At 38.7% G+C, this 7,421-nt stretch overlaps 1 pseudogene; it reads right to left on the reverse strand.

Annotated features, from left to right (window-relative positions):
* Window positions 1-3,471: 3,471 nt before the first annotated feature.
* Window positions 3,472-3,590, reverse strand: LOC111729975 (annotated as a pseudogene).
* Window positions 3,591-7,421: the final 3,831 nt, after the last annotated feature.

The raw sequence follows: 7,421 nt of genomic DNA on the forward strand, positions 1-7,421 counted from the left end.
GATATTGTTACTTAATTCCAAAGTTCTCTGTCATATCTTTATCCTCAATAAGATTCAAATAAGTCTTGAACAGACTGTATCTTCTGAACTAGAGAATTATCTTCTAGGAAAATCAAGACTTGATCAGGCCCACAGTGCACTCATAATAGTGGTTAGATAATTTAATTCTAACAACCTCCTGAAGATGTAGGTATAATTATTCCCATTTCACAAATGAGGAAACTGAAGTTAGCAAAGATAAGCTACTTGCAGGAACTAAGGCAGGTCATTTGGTAGAGACCTGTTCACCAACCTGCTTCTTTCTGAGACTTACCACATTTCCAGCCTCCCTTAAATTCAAGCCAGTGGAATGTGAATGGAAGCAATGTGTGCCCTTCTAGATCTGACCCATTAAGAAACCCACTCAACCTTTCCCCCATGCACTTTCTTTTTTCAACTCATGTGATGCAGACGGAGGCTAGTCCTAGAAACCAAATGTGGAATACGGCAGTGCTACAAGAATGAAGGAAGTTGGGTTATGGAAGCTGTGCTTGAAAAAGAGCCTCCAGTTATTCAGGAACACCCTTTTTGAACTTTACATAAAGAATGACTTTTTTTGTGTGAGCCATTGAGACTTTAAATTTTATCTGCTACTGCCACCAATATTACCTTAATTAAAATAGTAAGAACAATTAAAACTACCTGGAATGAATATCCATGTTTAGTTACTTAACCCCCAATTCTCAAGTTCCTCCTCTATAAAATAAATAATAACCTCTACCTCATAGGGTTGCCGTGGGCATTATGTAAGTGAGGTAATGCTGGTAACAAAGTACCATTGGTATAGCAAAGTACCCAAATGTTACCAAACAAAGTACCATTGGTATAGCAAAGTACCCAATGTTACCAAAGTAACATTGGTATAGCAAAGTACCCAATGTTTAGTATCTACTCAATAAATACACTGCAATGATTAGTATTATTACTACATTATAATTCTCCGAAAACATATCTGCCTCTAGAATTACTTTGTAATATCTTTACTGTGATATTAACTGTGCCATTTCCTTGACTGAACAGTTTATATCACAACCCTTAGATATTCTTTTCTGTGATTCCATCCTTAGGGAAATGCAATCCTATAAAGAAGAATAAAAAAATTCTTTAATTAATTACTATGCATACAATCCCTTTATTTCAGGTAAAATATACTTTTCCTTCTTTGCCATCATCATAAAGCTTACATTACCAAATATATTTACCTTGGAGGAAAAATCTGACCAATTGGATAAATTTTTAAATTTTATTCCTACTCTGAAACAATCATTCCACTTAAGGTCTGAGATATTCTTTTAGAGCGGTGCTTCTTGAACTTTAATTGGTAGATTAATCACCCAGAGATCTCGTTAGAATGAGGACTCCGATTCAGGGGAGTGAGGTGGAGAAAGAGATTTGCGGAACTGATGCTGACACTACTGAACCAGAATGTGGCAAGACTTAGAGTAGCAAGACTCTAAAGTTCTATGAAAATATTCATCAGTCACCTATTTCATTTAATTCATGCCAAGGGATAAACTTATTCTGTGAGAAAGCCAGAGAAAGAGAAAAAGAAGCCATTCAATAAAGAAGAGAAATTAACAGGTCTTTTAAAGACAAAATAAGAAAAGTCGATGCAGAAAATAGAACTCCATTTTCAAAAGATTTAAAAAGAAACAATCTCATAGTCTTTTAATGTATTATACATGGAAATAGGGAACTATATTAAGAATAAAAATGATAAGGAAAAATTTTGTCTTTTATTAGAGCAGTAGTTCTCAAATTTTCAAACATAGCATGCATCAGAATCACCTTAATGCTTATTAAAACAGACTGGTTATTCTGTGGTCTGGGATTGCCTGGTAACTTGCATTTCTGACAAGTTCCCATATAATGTTGATGCTGCTGGACGTGGAACCACACTTTGAGAACCTTCGTATTGAGGGATGGGGAAAATTGCTGGCAGATGACACCAAAAGTCAGTATATTTTGTTTTAGCCTATAGGAGGGAAATCCTGTGGTAGAAGAAAGGAAAATGAGGCAAAAAAAGAAGGAGGAGGAGGAGGAGCAGGAGGAGGAGAAGGAAAAATAACTGTTAAAATCCATTCCAGGCCCTGACAACTTGAAGTACACACAAGAACACATCTGGAGTAATTTCAGGATCATTAGCTATCAATTTCAAGATTTTTTTGAAGGGTAAACGATTTGACCAAAGCAGAAATGGAACAACTTATTTTCTTTTTCTCAATGGAGAAAAAGGATGACCCTGAAAAACCCTAGACTTCTAAGTTTAACTCCTCTACACAGGAAGTTAGGGGGAAAAGACAGAGGAAACAATCACAAAATCTATTGTCAAGCACCTTGAAAAGAACCTGCCATTGAATAATAACAAGGATACTTTCCAAAGAAAATGTCCTTTTATACGGTTTTAGATTTGGAAAGGATCTTAGAATCACATGACCCAAGCAGATTATTTTAAAGATAAGAAAACCGATATAAAAGGGATTTGTTTTTGTGAACCACGTCATACAGCAAGTTAGCACCAGAGAAAGGAGAAGATCCCGGTCTTCCCAGTCATCTGAAGCAGCTTTGGGTTTTGCCGCTTTAACTGGAAGGCTCAGCTGCACCTAGTTATTGAACCAGTCTGATGAGGGAAAATAGCATACTTGGGAGCCCCAGCACGCATCACGGCCAAGTTCAGTTGAGGTGCAGCATCCTGATTCCTGTTCACAAGCTCTGTCCTATATGCTACATGATCATTCAGACTCTTATAATCACAGAGGACAGAGGTGGCAGAGAGGTAGCTGCTTGGCTTTCCCTGAGTAGCACTGCTTCTAACTGCCCTGACTATAACGAGGCTGCTTATTCAGCCCGTAAAGTTGACTCATCAATAATCTAAAATGCATAGTCATGCAGCCAGCAAGAGTAAGTGACTACTATGCACAACGAGTCATTACACTGGACGCCGGGAGCATCAAAGGAAAAAAATTCTCCTCATCTTGAAATGCTTAGTGGGTACATGGCTCCATTATCTAAGGGACGCCCTCTCCCCACTCATGGAACAGGATACTCGGTACAGTCTTTGGCACACAGTGTATAACACAAGGGAAGTTAGAGCCCTTCGAGTCTAACCCGAGGTTCCAGATGAGGAAATGACAACGCAGAGAGATGAGGAAACTCGCATAAGAGAATAGCTCTTTGGTGAAGAGCTTGGACGCAACTATGATGTTCTGACTCCTGATTCCAAGCTCTTTCTACTTTACTGCTATCGAAATAGATCATCTTAATATATTTCAATAAAGAAGAAAAATTAATAGGTCTTTTAGGGACAAAATAAGAAAAGTCAATGCAGAAAATAGAACTCTATTTTTTTTTTTTAGGTGAGGCAACCCTTTGTCGACCTCACAGATTGCAAGGACCTTGTCAGCTTACAATCCCTTATTTTTTAATTTTTTACGCCTAAGGCACCTGGTCTTCCTAGGTGGTCTCCCATCCAAGTACTAACCAGGCCTGACCCTACTTAGCTTCCAAGATCAGCCAGGATCAGGCTTGTTCAGGGTAGCATGGCTGTAGACTCCATTTTCTAGTTGATAACAATATTGTCAAACCAAGGGAAGGAGAAAAGGTTGTGAAATATGTGTTTAGGTCACTCTGTTCTGTGAACAAAAGGGGTTCTCTCCACTTTAGCTAGACATTAGAATCACCTGGGGAGTCTGAACAACACTGATGCTCGCCATCCACCCCAGAGATCTGTATTCAGGACGCAGTATGAGCACCGGGGTCTTTAAAAATTTCCAGGTAATTCTAATGTACGGTCAACATTGTGAGAATCACTGCTTTATAGAAATTATCGTGAGACCATTTTGCCTTGATAGAAGCAGAGAACTTCAGAGATGTTGGAGATATGGCTTCTGACAGAGAACATAGATTCCAGTAAAAGAATGAAATCCAGAATCTCCTGGTTCCACTCTTGAAGAGGATTTTGAGGCAACGGGAAGGGCAGGCAGACCGAGGTTCCTCCATTCCTTCCCCTAAGTTTCACCTCCCCTGGGGTGAAATACAAAAAAAATACTCTTTTTGAGTATTAGTACTACTGCTACTATCACTAGTAAATGCTCAGATCCATCTGTAATCCAAAACCCCTTCCCTTGGTCCTCGTTTGTGTGGCTGATAAAAGCTCTGACTTCCTAACGTGTATTAGTAATGTTACATGGAATAAAAGGATAGAAGCACAGAGAGTACGTGAAATATAGATATCCTGACTTCACAATACAACATTTGGAGTCTACGCGAACAGGCTTGCTCCCTGAGATTTACAGATATCTTGCCATTCTGGTTATAAGTCCAGGAAAGAGGTCTTTTTCAGAGAAAGCCCCTCTCCATCTGTTTGTTTTTTTTAATTGAGGTAAAATTGGTATATAACATATTAGTTTCAGGTGCACAACATAATAATTTGATCTTTGTATACACTACAAAGCGATCACTACAATAAGTCTAGTTCTCATCCATCACCATACAATTGACTCCCTTCACCCATTTCACCCACCCCCAACTCCTTCTCCTCTGGCAACCACCAATTTGTTCTCTGTATCTATGAGTTTTGTTTTGTTTTGTTTTTGTTGTTTATATTCCATATATAAGTGAATCATACAGTATTTGTCTTTCTCTGTTTGACTTATTTCAATCAGCATAAATTCCCTCAGAGTTCATCCATGTTGTCACGAATGGCAAGACTTCTTTATTTTTTGGCTGAATAGAATTCCTTTATGTATATATATATCACATCTACCCTCTTTTAATGTTTTAATTGAGATTGGGCTCTACACATGTCCTATATCTGCCTTGTTGAATGCAGTGGTCAGTAGCCAGTGTCATTCGCAGAAGGTTATTGATCACTTCAAATGTGTCTGGTGCAAGTGATTAATTGAATTCTTATTATATTTAATTTTATTTGGTTTAAATTTACATAGTAGCATGTGGCTAGTGGCCAACATGTTGGATAGTACTACGCAGGATGCTGACATACCCTATTATCCAAAATCTTATAGCATCACTCATATAAAAATAAGTTCACAGTACTGAAATTAGAAAAAAAATAGTTCTCTTTTGTGGAAAGAAGGGGCAGTGAAATATAGTCCGTGACCTCAACATAAGCTAGTGGCTCTACCATCTGGCATAGCCGTGGCCCAGGTAAAAGTTAAAATGCATTGCTGGTTTCATCCTTGACAAAAACTCTCACAAACCAACACTTTAATTGGACTAGGGGAAAAAAAGTCAAGTAGAAATGTTGTGACAATCAGCTTTTACAACAGTTTCCAGGACTTCCTGGTTTCTTCGGTATCAAATTACTCTGCCCATCACATTCCTGTTATATTAACACTTCCTAGTTCCATAAATACTATAAATAGATATCTGGGATCCCCAAAACCAAACAAAGCAAAACACCAAGTTTCTGTTTTTAGTAATTTTACCTCTTGAATTTCTTGTAGTGTTTGTTCAAATGGATAACAAGGGCTGGACTTAAATTATCAGATAATCTGAAAGACAAGGTAAGCAGTATTTAATTCAGAGAGCTAAAAGGTAAATAATTATTTAAGATCTGCAAATAACATCTGAGCTCATCAAGCTCCTAACAGTTGCTTTAATCTGAAGTGACTTGTCTCCACTCTTCCATTTCCTTGATGCCTCCACCTATCTCTCAGTCTGGCCCCCAGGGCACTGTGCAGAAGTGGTGGCCTCTGGACTCAGACTGTCTAGAGTTGAAAACTCACTGCACCAGTAACTTTATAATCTTCAGCAAACTATTTCGTTCTCTGGCTGCATTTTCCTCACATGCTAAACAGGGATAATAATAATCTCATTCATTGAGTTGTTTGAGAGATAGATGAATTGATATTTATAAAACTCTTAAAAATGCCTAGTACATAGTAATTTCTTAATTCATTTAAGCTATTGCTACAAGTGATATTATTTTAGTCAGAAGGCCTGACTTCAAGACCTTCCTCTGCAACCCATTAGTTATGTAACCTTGGTCTATTGACTTTCCCAACCTTTGGTTTGTGGCCATTGAAAAATAAGAATACAATCATTATTCTCAGAGGGTTGTTGTGAAGGTCGAATGAGAAAGCATTTATGAAAGTGACATTAGACTGGAAGTAGATGGAAGTTCCACAAGGTAAAAGGGCAATGCTCCTAAGACCCCCAGGGAAATGGCAGGTGGGCTCTCCAAGAGTCTCAGGATTGTCACAGTCTACTCTCTTGGCCTTGGCTTTGCAGACTCAGAAATCTGAGTGGTCAGTGCATGAGAGCAGGCCCATCATGCAGAGGTGGTCTGAGTACAGTCAAGCTCAAAAGTCTGAAGAATACAAGCAGAACATCAGTGTGTTCATTTGTTGTGACAAGTATAACCATCATCTAAGACAAAAGAAGTTACTTGGGAACATTCTCACTTTGTATCTACACTACAAATAAAGCCAGATCAGAAAGAGAGCTGCTCGAAGATTGTGTACTCAAGACAAAAGGGCTTCGTGGGATCATGAGGAGACTCAAGTGTGTCCCTCTCTGCAACAGGATGCTGAGCATTCATTCCTTCCTCAGGCCAGAGCACTCTCTCCTGTTAAATGCTAAAACAAGCACTACCAAACACTTGCCTCAAGACCCCCACCCTTTCCTATGTTCCTAGAGCCCCACACTGATCGCTGGCCAACACATTGCTTCCACAGATACATGAATACCCATTGGTATTTTTCTTATCCTGCTGACCAGGAAGTCATTTGGTCCCTTTTCACTTATCTAAACTCTCATCTGCTACATGTTGGTGTCATTGTTTGATGCCCATGGGTAATCTTTTTTCCCAGTCCACATTATATGGACTACTTTCCATGTTTGTATGACAAAAGGCTAAACAAATATGATATTGTTTTTATGTCACTAGTGATTTAAGGTTACAGTTACCAAAAAAAAAAAAAAAACCCAAAAAAAAGGTTTGAGACCATTTCCCCCTTAAGTTGTGTTTGTTTATTTCCTTTGTGTGCTGGATGTCTTCTCTTTGATCCTCCAGACCCACTCTCCATCTTTTTCCACTCTCCTTCCTGCTTCAGAAGGCTGATGAATATGGATTCCATCAATGGATTCTCCTACTTTTGGCTTCCAGTTGGGTTTAGCCAGGGAAGAGCCTTGGCAGAAGATAAGAAGGAGGAAAGAGAATATGCTTAAATTATTTATTCCCTTTGGCTCCCTTTCTGAGATGTTGCTTTGGGCTATTTCTGTTGCTCAAACAAATGTCACTGCTCCTTTCCATAAGGTCTCCTCTATAAGTCTTCAGGATGAGGGACATCACTCCCTCCCCTTTCCGCTTAGTCATGGTAGATATTCCACCGCTATTAACCCCAAGTTACTGTGATATT

This window comes from Pteropus vampyrus, unplaced genomic scaffold (assembly GCF_000151845.1).
Source record: "Pteropus vampyrus isolate Shadow unplaced genomic scaffold, Pvam_2.0 Scaffold294, whole genome shotgun sequence".
NCBI classification, from domain to species: domain Eukaryota; kingdom Metazoa; phylum Chordata; class Mammalia; order Chiroptera; family Pteropodidae; genus Pteropus; species Pteropus vampyrus.